Source organism: Coenobita brevimanus, chromosome 92 (genome assembly GCF_032717465.1).
Source record: "Coenobita brevimanus isolate Jiangsu-jjx chromosome 92, ASM3271746v2, whole genome shotgun sequence".
NCBI lineage: Eukaryota > Metazoa > Arthropoda > Malacostraca > Decapoda > Coenobitidae > Coenobita > Coenobita brevimanus.
Window position 1 is genome coordinate 30669568 of NC_137045.1, and position 13807 is coordinate 30683374.

At 47.3% G+C, this 13807-nt stretch overlaps 1 pseudogene; it reads right to left on the reverse strand.

The window, feature by feature from the left end:
• The window catches only part of LOC145412183 (uncharacterized), a 29877-nt pseudogene extending 17445 nt beyond the window's left edge, over positions 1-12432 (reverse strand).
• Between the last annotated feature and the right edge of the window lie 1375 nt (positions 12433-13807).

Sequence of the window (13807 nt, forward strand, 5' to 3'; positions counted from 1 at the left end):
CGACAGACGCACCAGCTTCTTCGCCGTCTACGCCGCACAAACCACCCATCCTCCATCAGGCTGTTCATCAACCCAGCCCACGAAAAAACCAGAATGACCAACCACTGGACCAACCTCCTGCATCACCTCACCCCAGTCAACATGACACCAAACACCATCACCTACCACCTGCAGTCACGGGGTCGTGACTTTTTCACGAACGACGGTGGTAAAATGCCCGCGACCGGACCTTCCGCCCCGCCACCCCCCACACCACCACCGGGCCACCACAACCCCACCACCCGAGGAGGAGATAACGGTCAGATTAGTGACCCGGGACAAGAGGGTCATCCGACCACCTCTGACCTGGGCCCCTTCTCCCCGCAACTACCTCAACACCAGGTGAGCCCAGACCCGCAACAAGTTATACGGCGGGTTAACCCTCGACAGCAGTGGGGTGGGACTGATACGTCAGTCCCTCGTAGTCTTGTGGTGACGACCACAACTTCACCCCAACGGGACAGGAGGTCCCTAGGTGAGCCACGGGGTGTTTCCACCTACTGCCACCGCGAGCCACGAGGAAGTCCCTTCCTCTGCCGCAGTAACCCACGTGAGCCACGAGGGGCTTGTCTCCTCTGCCACAGTGAGCCACGAGGGCGTAATACCCTCTGCCACTATCAGGACAGGAGGTCCTTTGACGAGGGAAGAGAGCCCTCTATAACAAATAGGGCAGGAGGCCCAATAGTGGATTGTACGGGGCTCACGCCCCTAGCCACTCTAAGGGTAAGAGACCCTCACACACCGCCACAAGTGGGTCCCAGTACCGATCAACCTGGTGCCACGGCAATTATAAAGACAAGAGAGAGAGTCGCCTCTGTGCTACCCTCCATAAGTGTAAAACAGACCACGGCCTCCGTGTGTCCTCTAGAGCCAGCTAACTCCTGCAGGAGTAGCCGGACACCACCCGGGGGAGTTACCCCTAAAGTGTCACCTGAACAGAGGCCTGGTCCCAGTCGGGACCTACCTCCTACCCCCGGGAAATTCTTGTCTTCCCCAGGTACCAGCGGGAGACGAGACCGCAGCCCACACCTGACGGCGCGTTCCCCGGTAGACTTCCGCAGTCCTCGGACCCCTAGGCGAGCCCGGAAACCCGTCAACGCCGACCTCCCCTTGCCGCAGACCCTACGACGTCAGGCCCGTCTGCTACACCTGTTTGGCCCCAGTCCCTAGGGCCAACACAGACAGGCCTCCCTTCACAGTGACCAGAGGAGGGCCTATAACAGGTCAAGACCCCAGGCAAGAGGGTCTCCCTGCACCGTGACCAGAGGAGGACCTACAACAGGTCGAGACCCCAGGCAAGAGGGTCTCCCTGCACCGTAACCAGAGTGGGGACCTACACCTTACAGTGACAAAGTGATATCGCCCCAGAAACTCGGGCAAGAATAGTGACTTCCCCTTCCCTGTACTGATCCAGCGACAGAGTGAACCAGCGGGAATACACCAAAAAGTGTCCGTAAATACCTTCCCCTAACCAAGACTATAAGTTCTGGCTTCATCCGAACAGTGCTATCCCAAAGTCCAATCTAGAGTAGTCCCCCCCCATTGTCAGTGTACGCACGGGCGAGAGTTGCCGCGCCGAGCCTAAACAGTGAACTCTAGTGCTCTACCTCCCTTGCTAACTTATAGTAATAATCCCTCCTCGGCTCATCAAGCCCAGACATCTCCATTGCCCCGACACGCTAAGACCTTTTGGACTTTGATACAAGTGAATCCCATCCACTTACGGACTCTTAACCTATTATAAAGCATAATTAAGGAGTGTGTGAATATCCCATATTACATTAACGTAACTCTGTATGTCTGTATCCTCTGTTTATAATACCATCCTATGTGATATTGTTAAGGTGTTGTAATTAAGGTAATAGATGTGTTAAAGGTGGACTGCCTAGTTTTTATGTCCTGTTCCCTTGTTAGTGCATTACTTCCGGTCCGGAAAAAGGACCCCGTTCAGTAGCTAGTGTCTTTAGTACGAGGAGTCGGCCTAAAAACACTCAGCATAACAATGACTGTAAGAGTAAAATGGACTATTGAGACTGAATCAGCCTTACTTGGCATGGACTTCCTGAGAGCATGTCATGCACAATTAAACATGTCTTCCCTATCACCAATGTTAACTCTGAGGAAAGTACCAAAGAAAATACGGCCAAAAGAAGACCGATTATAGTATTGCTGGGAAAACATCAAGATTGATGGCAAAAAAGACAAGATATTTTGTGGAGAAGCAGTTATCGACACAGGAGCCCCCTTTAGCTACCTTCCTGTGAATATCGCAAAAGATCTGGATTTGGAATTGGAAGATATAAATCCACTTACGAAGCTTGTTTTTCCTTTCTATATGGAAGATTCAGTCCGATTTGTGTCGCATTGGGCCAAAAACGTGCCCGTGTCTTTCGGCCATTACACCCTTATGGTGGATTTTAAGATAATCTCTCTGCCAGATGATGTGGAATATGATGACAAAACTCCACGAACAATGGATATCCTCATAGGATTAGCCGATCTTACCGACAAAACTTTTGACTTTGATCCACGATCCTTGGGTATAGTAAGCAACGAATCACCAAAGCCTGATAAGCCACAAAAACCTGACCAAAAAAGGCCAGGTAGATGGGTCTGCATAAGGCGAAGTCTAGGTAGATGTTGGAAAAGATTTAAGGCCATATTTTGCTGTTGTTGTTCATCTCCCTCATCCACATCTACTTCAGTCAAATGAGAGCCTGTCCCCCTTACAAGGTTCTCAGTATTTCTGGTATTATTCTGTGAGTCGGAGTTGCCAGTAGTCGTGGGAATTTCGGCTCTTTTAAGGGAGCTGGCTCATTTAACTCAGGTTAGTCAAGAGAGCCGGCTCTTTCGGCTCCCAAATGGCTCCTCATTTAGTGCCACATTGGCTTTTATAATATTTGCTCAAATTTAGCAATATTCCACCTTATGTTAACAAAGATGGATGCAGTCACAAAAATGTGAATTCCACCAATATATTTTTCTCTTTAACCCGTAAACCGCGACTATGCCCAGTTGGTCACTCATTAGGCGACATTGACTATGCCCGATTGGGTCGCTACCTCTCTTGTCAAAGTGAGCTAAATATTTGGTCGGTGATACCTGGCAACTCCACACTACCTGAGAATGACCCAGTATTAACCTATTGTGTTCAGTGACCCAGCGACCACCATGAGAGGTTGGAAGTGTTGACAAGTCTCTGCCCAAGGGGGGGCTCAGTAATTCCAGAGGAGGACTTGCCTCTCTTGAGAAAGCCTTTCGTAAGCAACAAACCAATACACAGTGGTTTATTATATTTTACATTTTTTAAAAATTCTCTCTGCAGACGATCAGTAGTCGAATTAAAATGCCTTCTGCCGGACCACCCACCCCGCCACCCCCCACCCCACCACCGGGCTGCTACCACACCACCACCCCAGGAGGACACAACGGTGGGGCCAGTGACCCAGGTCAAGAGGGTCACCGGGACACTACTGTCCTGAGTCCCTTTTCCCCGCAACTACCCCAACACCAGGTGACCGGAAAAAGCCAACGACCTTGCGGGCGGGACAACCATCGCCAGAACTGGGGTAGGACTGAACAAGCTTCAGTCCCAGGTAACACCATGTCGACGGCTATTGTTACCACCTCAAGGGCAGGAGGCCCAAGGGCAGGAGGCCCAAGGCTATGGCCAGAAGTGTGCACCAGGGTAAGGGGACCCTTAGCCACTCCAAGGGTAGGAAGCCCAAGGCTATGGCCAGAAGTGTGCACCAGGGTAAGGGGACCCTTAGCCACTCCAAGGGCAGGAAGCCCAAGGCTACAGCCAGAAGTGTGTACCAGGATAAGGGGACCCTTAGCCACTTCAAGGGCAGGAGGCCCAAGGCTATGGCCAGAAGTGTGCACCAGGGTAAGGGGACCCTTAGCCATGGCCTTAGTATACACCGGAGAGAGAGTTGCCTCTGTGCATCCCTCTCTACGTACCGGAGAGGACACGGACTCCGTGAATCCTTCTCCTGCCTCTTCCCCCTGTGGGAGCACTTTGTCACCATCCAGGAGTGTTGCCCCGGAGGTGTCGCCAGAGTGGTGGCAAGGCCCGAAACTGGACCTACCTCCCACGCCGGGGAAATTTCTGTTCCTGCCAGACACCAGACGGAGACGGTGCCGCAGCCCAACCCTGTCGGTGCCTCTCCCAATAGGCGACCGCAGTCCCAGGACCCCCAGGCCCGACCAGCAGACTCCAGACGAGGGCAACCCAGGCTCCCTCACCCCATGGAGCCAGAAATGACAGGCCCGCCTCCTCCAGCTGTTTGGCCCCAGTCCCGAGGGCCACCTCTCAGGTCGAGGCCCCCAGACAGGAGGGCCTCCCTGCACCTCACCGACGACCAGGACCCCGGCAGTGACTCCTCTGCGGGTAGTGTATTGCCTCCTGCAGGCAGGGCCCCCCTAGGGCCCTCTCCTCTCGCCCATACGACAGAGTGAACTCCACACAGGAAACACAGGTAACATAGTGACGCCCCTTGTACCGAGAACAAACCAGGGGAAAGTAACAGTGAACAGTGACCGAGTGAAGACCAGTGTAAAGCCAGTGACAGTTATTATTAGTCTATAAAAACTTGATACCTGGCAGAACAGAGAATAATTTAAACCCTCAGTAAGAGAACTTATAGTAATTGTGTGAGTCTCCAAGTAACAGAACTTTCAGTAACTGTGAACGGAGACTAGGGTGCGCAGGCGAGTCAAAAGTCTGTGTGTAAGTGCCGCCGCGACTAAGTGACTACATCAAGTATCGCGATCCACACCCTGTCTTATTTATAGTAGCATTTCCCCCACGGACTCTTAATCTTGTTTATTCCCCTTGCTTCCAACTAAATATATATTCTCCCTAAAGATGAAATACGGGTATCAATACATATAGTTCATGACAGTGTACGTGCATTATACCGTGTGTTAAGTGTGACTGTGCATTGTGGTGTCAAAGGCTAACTCTGTGTCCCTGTCTCCTGTATATCAAATATTACTCTGTGTTGTATTGTAACGGTGTAGAATTAAGGAAATAGATGTGTTAAGGTATACTGCCTGGTTTTTATGTCCTGTTCCTTTGTGGGTGCTTTACTTCCGGTCCGGAAAGAGGACCCCGCTCAGTCGCTAGTGCTTTTAGGACGAGAAGTCGACCTAAAAACACTCAGCATAACACGAATACTGGCTTCGTAATCCTGCTTGTTAACGAGGCTGGTTTTCATCCAAATTTGTTGTGACTCAGTGCGTAAGGACTTTAGTAAAGTGTTTGTAAATAACAAGTATTAAGCTGCTACTAAGACATTTTGTGTCGCTTTCCTTGTAAAACAAAAACAAAAAAATGCATTACACAATGTTTTGAAAATTTTCTTCTTCTTTATACACTGAGAAAATAAATGGGCGAGATTGTAAAGTACTTCTACTCCTGTATCCGATAGTAAGTCTGCTAGTGCTCCATTTTCTGAGTTTTTTCCTCTTTTCAAACCTTTCAAAGAAATGTTTACTTCGTCCGGTGTTACCTCAGATATTTCACTTATGTCTACTGAAAAGTTAGCTATTGGCACTATTGTCTTTGATGCATACAGTTCTTTGTAAAATTCTTCAACTCTCTTCACCATCATATCTCCGCATTTAATGACTTCTTTGTTTTTATCTTTCAGTTATGTAATTTGGTGCTTTCCTAGTGCCATGTTACTTCGGACGTGTTTCAGACTCTTTCCCTTTCTAATGGTTTCTTTGACAAGATCCATGTTTCTCATCTTTTTTGCTCATCTCTCTGTCTTTTGTTGATAAACTTGTTTAATTTCCCTCTTTCAATTTCATCTTTGTTTTTACTTCCATCTCGTTTCTTCTCTTCATGAACTCCATTTTTCTTTTTTTTTAATACTTGTTGGCCTAGGTTACATTTGCTTTCCCTACTATCTCCGATGATTTCCTTAGCACTTTTGTTTTTCTACCATTCAACTCATCTATGTCACACTCAGCGTAACTTACAGACTGAAATCTGTTCGTTATTTTTAACTGGTAAGGCTGCTCTCTTTTCGCTTATTTTTACTGGGGGATACCATTTTATTTTTAAACAACATCTTTCTTTCTCTTCCGAAACTCAATCTGGCTGTGAAACCCACCATTCCATAGTCACATCCCGTACTTCGCTGATGATTGCGACATTTATGATCGTGTTATTCTTATCAGCTATAATGAAGTTGATTTAATGCTTTGTTTCTCAATCTGGACATTTCCAAGTTCATTTTCTCCCTGTTCTTTTGTGTAAGGATGTGTTCATTATTCTCATGTTATACATTTCAGCAAAATTTACCACCATTTCACCTCTGTCATTCCTTTCTCCCACTCTGAATTTTCCCATATGTGCTCCTCCATTTTTCGATTTGACAACTTTTGCATTGAAGTCTCCCATAAGTATGTATAGTATATCTAGTCTTTTTTTTCTTCTATGACCTGGGAGATACCATCATAGAATGTTTGTATTTCATCATCTGAGCTTTGAGAAATCAGTGGATATACTTGTATTATTTTCCGGGTGTATATTTTGCTTAGTCTAATTATAGTCAGATATACTCTGTCAGATACAATGCTGAATTCAACAATGCTCTCTGCATGATTTAATTAGAAGTCCTACACCAGTATCTCTTTCATTTTGCCTTCCTCTTCAGTAAAACTCGTTGCTGTCTTGGAGCTGAATTTATTTTTCTTCGTGTCTGTGGATCACCTCAGATCTACAATATCCCAATTTATGTTTACAAAGTCAGACATTAAGGTCTTAAAGTTGTCATTTTCTGCGAGGTTTTAACACTGTGGATTTCAGTTTGTTTAATATTCAGGTCTCTGATCTGCCAAGACAATGCCTATTCACTTTCGGTGGCATCCTGCCTGAAGGCAGAGAAAGCAGTGCGGTTGGACATTCAGTAGACGCTGATCCACCATGAACGTCTGTGAAATCATTAACAGTAGACTTCATGCATGGGTGGTGAGATTGTGGCAAATAATCTCACCTCTGTGCCACATGGTTTCTAGTAAGATGTAATTTTTGTGCTACCTTATTTAGTAAATTCGGTGGAGACCTATACATCTATAGGGGGTCCCATGATCTGCACCGTCTAAGACGTGACTTCGCACATCTGCAAGAGATTCTCCTGTCTGCTGTGCGGGATCATTTCGTTTCGTTTCGTTTCGTTTTTAAAGGCTCCAACATACTTGCATGTGTCGGCCTTGGTCACCTAATGGCGGCTCTCCACGCTGCACGATCCATTGCAGCCTCCCTGTTCAGTCCCTTAACCCTAAGGTCACACTTAATGACCTCGTCCCATGTCTTTCTCGGTCTACCCCTCAAAACCCCACCCTCAATATTAACACTTCTGACCTTCCTCACCCAATTATCATCCCCCATCCTCTCCACATGTCCAAACCACCTCAATCTGCCTCTCCTCATCACAACACCAATACACTCCAGTCCCATCCTACCTCTCAACTCTTCCATTGTAAACCCAGCCCCTCCAGACCTTGGACACAGGGACGCACTGCACATCCACCTAATCATTGTCATTTCTGTACGTCTGAGCCGGCGAATATCTTCCTCCTTCACTGCCCAGGTCTCACTGCCATACAGCATTACACTCCTAACACATGCTGCATACAAAGACCCCTTAGCACATAGGGAGAGCCCTCTCAATGTCAGGAGAGGCAAGAGCTCCCTGAACTTCTTCCAACCACTTCTCACCCTAGCCACAGAGCTAGCTGCAGCCCCACCTCCAGCACACAACATGTCTCCCAAATAACAAAACTCTTCCACACACTCAAGAGATTCACCAGCAAGTTCAATCCTTTCACGCCTGACAATCTCCACCTGCTCACCCCGGCACGCCGTACACATAAAATCAGCATTATCTCGCAGTCTACCTCTGATACCACTACATCTCTTATGCACCCATTTATCACACACCGCACAAGATGGAATTACTTCCCACGCCCTTGTGGCAAACTGCACATGGCCACTCTCTCTCGTCTTTGACAGTACCGCCACCAACCCTACATATCATCACTTTTGTTTTATCTGCATTTACCCTTAAACCCTTTTGCCCCATACCATCTCTCCACTTCCTAAACCTTTCCTCCGCCTCCCTTTCATTCTCTGCAATCAACACCAAATCATCAGCATACAACAACTCCCACGGGAGTCCGTTTCTAAAGTCACGTGAAAGGGCATCAAGTACCATGATAAACAACATGGGACTCAAGACTGACCCCTGATGCACACCAACATTCACGGAAAACTCATCACTCAAATCTCCATTCACTCTCACCTGGGTGTGAGCACCCACATACATGGCCATAACCACCCTAACCAGCCACTCCTCCAAGCCAAGCTTTCTATTGCCCACTTCACCACCTCTCTAGGGACTCCGTCAAAGGCCTTTTCCAAATCAACAAAAACAAAATAAAGATCCCTTCTCCTACCAATATATTTTTCCTGAAGCTGTTGAACAATGAATATGGCATCAGTGGTCCCCCTACCTGGCATAAACCCAAACTGCATCTCATCAATATTCACTCTTTCTCTAATCATACCTTTTAAAACTCTCCATTACCTTCATTATCTGATCTAAAAGTTTTATACCTCTATAATTTCCTCTTTCCAGGCCATGACCCTTCCCTTTATACACATTTATAATTACACTCTTCAGCCAATCATCTGGGACAACATACTCATAAATAATCCTATTTATAAGGTCGGTGACTAAACTCACCCCTATATCGCCTGAGGCCTTCAACATTTTGGCAGTCAACCCAGACACACCTGCTGCCTTCCCCACCCTCATCCTGCCTATTGCCTCACTCACAGTAGCAGTATCAATCAAAGGCCAAGGGCCAGACACTGGATCTGCTGGCTCCAAACCTTCCCTGTCCCAGTCAAACTCCTCATTCAACAACCGGTTATAATGCTCTCTCCATGCATCTTCAATATCCTCACTGTTCACCACTATCCTTCCTTCATCATTCTTCACACACTGCTCATCTATGATATCCCGATTATCCCTCTTCACCTGACCTGCCACCCTAAATATATTTTTCCTTTCCCCATGATTTAGGTTATCAAGTAATTGTCTCTGTGACTCAGACTTTGCCCTGTATACCTCTCTTCTAGCCCTACGCTTAGCAGCCAAATATTCCTCTTTGCTACCACCCTTCTTCCATTCCCGGAAAAGCCTTCTTTTCTCCTTAATTGCAGCTTCTACACCCTCATCCCACCACCAAGTTACTTTATGTCTTGGTGGTCCTCTTGTCCAGCCGCATGTTACATCAGTAACTCTCAAGAAATTGTTCTTGAGGGCTCTGTACTGTTCATTAACGCCTCTGTCTACAGCTCCCTGTTCAGCCACCACTCTCCTCAACTCGCTATAGAAGGCATCCCTTACTACTTGGTTTTTCAGCTTTCATATTATCCTCCTAAGTACATAAGTCCTCTTTTTCATCACTTGTTCTTTAAGCACCATATCACAAATCAGTAGTTTGTGCTGCTGCACACACTTCTCACTTCCTATAACTTTAACATCCCTCACTAACCTCCTATCGGCCCTCCTAACCAGAAAATAATCTATCTGACTGCTATTTCCCCCAGATTCATACGTAATTAACCTACTGTCTCTTTTCCTAAAATATGTGTTGCACACAATCATGTCCGTTGCCTCCCGAAACTCGAGTATCCTTTTCCCTTCTGCATTCCTTAGACCATATGCACATTCCCCATGCACTCCTTCATAACCTTGTGCTGCTTCACCTACATGACCATTTAAGTCCCCTCCCAAAATCACTATCTCATCATCCCACATACCACCCACTACACGTATTAAATCATCCCAAAATCTTTCTCTGATTCGTCCAATCCTGCCTGTGGAGCATATGCCGATATAATCGCAGCTATCTTTCTTCCCAACAGAATTTTTCACATACCAATATCCTATCGCTTACCCTCAAAACATTCATAACATATTCCACCCATTTCTCTTCAACCATCACACCAACACCTCCATATCCGTCTGTCCCCCCCTGCCAAAATAACTTATAGCAACAGTCCTTCCCAACAATCTTTCTAGCTGACCCCCCCCTGTACCGGACTTCCTGCAAACACGCCACATCCACCCACCTACTGAATGCCTCAACGACTTCCCCTGCTCTTCCTCTCAAACTTCCCACATTCCTTGAACCCACCCTCATCCCCATGGGTGATTTACTGTCCTCAGGCTTGCTTTGAAACTTATTTTGTTTTGTCATCTTCAGTATTAATAAAGGGGGACAGACATAGCACAGGTCCCACTCACTGCACAGTCCCAGGTCCAGGCAATGGATCTGAGACCCCTAGCCCACCAGCTTACCAGTGGCTGTGGTAGCGGCCTCGGGGCACCCTGCCAGGACAGCTGCAGGGACACCCTCCAAGCGCGTCTTGGCACTGCAACTATCCCGCCATTATACACCCACTGATAGGGCAGCTTCCTGGGGCGCTACTCCCAGGTTCGGACCCCTCTCTATTGGATGGAAGCGGCAGCCTGGGAACCGCAATGCCCTGTACCCTCTAGCACAGGCCCGAGCCCCATCTCGCCCTGGACCCACGATCTATGCTGGCGGAACCCCCGCCACGCCTCCCCCCAGAAGTCCGCCACTAGGTAGCAGGGGCAAAGTTTTCTGGCCACATGCCCTTGCTGGCGCCAACCCCTGTAACGTAGTGGGTTACGTTGTGTAAATGTAAAGTGCATGTGGTGTAGTGCATAGATAGTTAGAGGAAATGTTTGGGAGAGTATGCTGGTCTACTCTCCATGTTACTGTCACACTGAAAAGGTCAGCAAAGGGGGATGGTTAGATAGCTAGTGAAACAGGAGCTCCAGCTCTCCCTATCACCAGCATTCCCATTCCCCTCGGGAGTACTACCCTGTTCGGCCCATGCTACGGCCTCCTCCTACATATATATATATATATATATATATATATATATATATATACATATATATATATATATATATATATATATATATATATATACATATATATATATATATATATATATATATATATATATATATATATGTTCGGCCTCCTCCTACATCTATATATATATATATATATATATATATATATATATATATATATACATACAGAGAGAGACAGAGAGATGAATAGGTACCGGTAGGTAGACCAATATGAGCTTCATCTTCTAGTATTAATCCTTAACAGCTGCCGACATGTATACCGGTTCACTTCATAAACATATATCAGAATGCAACACCAACACATACCTACTGATCTAAGGGCCCAGCATTTAGCTTTATATTCTGACCTTGACCTTTGAAATATCGCTCTTATTGTTCTATTTCATTCTTGCCTAACCCTTAACTCTTCCGCGATCTGTGATATAAAACAGATCAAAACTGAGTTGACTTTGGCCAGTGTTCTTGACCTTTTGGCCTTTCACTATGACTTTAACCTTTGACTGACTGTTCTCATAGTCGAATATCAATGTCCCTGTTTTAACCTGAATTTTTCCAGAAAGCTCTGAAGCTCTAGTTCATATCGGGTAAAAGGTACTCAAGTTTACCTATTCATCCTATTTTAGCCTTTAACTTATTCTTAAAAACATTCAAGCTCCTGGGTGACCCTCAACTCACCCAACAAGTACGTGTCAGATGGAAGCTAATTGTTTTGTTCATTCGGAGGTGCTCGGGATGAGATTTGGCCCTGCTCTGTGACCCACACCATGGACTGATAACCCTCAAAATCAAGTCCCTTCATTCTTCACTGATTCTTCACCCTTCCCATCAAGTTTGGTTCAAATTATATGAAAACTGTTTGAGTTGGCCTTGTCCTATGACCTTGGCCTCTGATGCTTTCCTGGGCCCGTACTTACACAACACTGAGACTACGTCATAAGGAGTAAGTCTGCCCTAAATTCATAGGAACGTGCCATAATTCCTTATGTTCGACCTTACCTGAGTCATAGCTAAAGACATCCCCCGAATTCGTATAGTGCTTATGACGCGGCTGATGAATCAATTATAATGGTAAACATGGCCGCCGCACCACAACAACAAATTCGCCACCGTCAACCAAGACATTCTCGTGGCAGGAAAGATGTGCTTAATGAGCTAAGTGATGCAGAACTGGTAAAAAGATAGCATTTGGACCGTGCAGGCATAATTTTTGTGGCAGATTTGGTGCGGGAGACCCTAACCAGACCAGCGGCAAGAAACAAGGCTCTCACGACAGAAATGAAAGCTATTTTAACGTTGCGTTACCTTGCAACAGGAAAAATGCAACTTTGTAGTGGTGACGACCACTTGTGCGTTTCTCTATCGTACTGTTAGAGTTCTCCATACTGCTGGTGGCAGTCATGGTGTTTGTTTACAGGATGGTGTGGTGAGGCAACATGTTCTCAGTGTTGCCAACAAGAAATTTGAAAAATCTGAAGCTGGGACGCCCTAAAAATCTGTAGAAATCTGTAGATCCCCCAAAGTGACCATTCCGTGAAAACCACTCTCTGTAATATAGGATGGAAATGGAGAACTACCGGGTCCTATATTTTCCACAGTCTGCCCTTTGAACTCCATCGAATTTTTCCCTAAGTGACCAGAAGGCACATACCACAAGTTGAAAACAGAATTTGGTAATAATATAGTAGCACCACTATAAGCGGCAATACACACACACACACACAAATATATATATATATATATATATATATATATATATGGTATGATTTTTTTATTCGAAAAACAAAGGACTCTGTAAAATGCCCGCCGTGCCCGCCGCAGGACCTCCCACCTCACCACCCCCCACACCACCACCGAGCCGCCACCCCACCACCAGCCCGGGAGGACACACCGGTGAGGTTAGTGACCCCGGGCAAGAGGGTCATCGGGGCATCCCGGCCCTGAGCCCCTATTCCCCGCAAGTGCCCCAACCCCAGGCGTTCAGGGAAACCGAACTACTGTGCGGGCGGGGTAGTGATCGTCAGACCAGGGGTGGGACTGAAAAGAGTTCAGTCCCAGGTAACACCGTATTGACGGTCTTGTTACACCCTCTAGGGCAAGAGGCCCAAGGGCAGGAGGCCCAAGGCTACGGCCTAAAGAAAGAGAAAGTGATAGACACAGGCTACGGCCTGACAGAGTGTGTAGAGGGGAAGGTGACCCCAGGCTCCGGCCTTAACACGCTGAGGAGAGAGAGTTGCCTGTGTGCATCCCTCTCCAGTTGCTCTTTGGCTACGGCCAGAATACGCTCCAGGGTAGAGAGACCCTGCTACCGTACATGTAGCGCTACCCAATTACGGAAGCGGCGTCCCGGGGTCGGTATCTTGCCGCAACAGACGGGCGAACCAGTTCACCCGTTAGTCGCTTTCCGTACAGGCAGACACGTCACCCTTGCCTGACCCACCACCACCTTCCTCCGATTCTGATCCTTCACCAACCACCCCACCTCCTCCAACCCGCCACCCTCAATCACCGCCCGCTACGCCCGCCACCAACACCTTACAACCAGAAACAAAAATTGAGAGAGTGCTATGGCGCCGCCACGACCGCCCACCTGTCAGAATCCGAGGGACCCACCACCTTCTCCAACTCCTACGCCGGACCAACCATCCATCCTCCCTCCGGCTCACTCTCAACCCCCACCAGGAGCCTAACACCTTCACCACCCACTGGGTCAGCCTCACCCAACACCTCACCGCGGCCTACCAGACTTCCACCTCCACCACCTACCACCTCCAGTC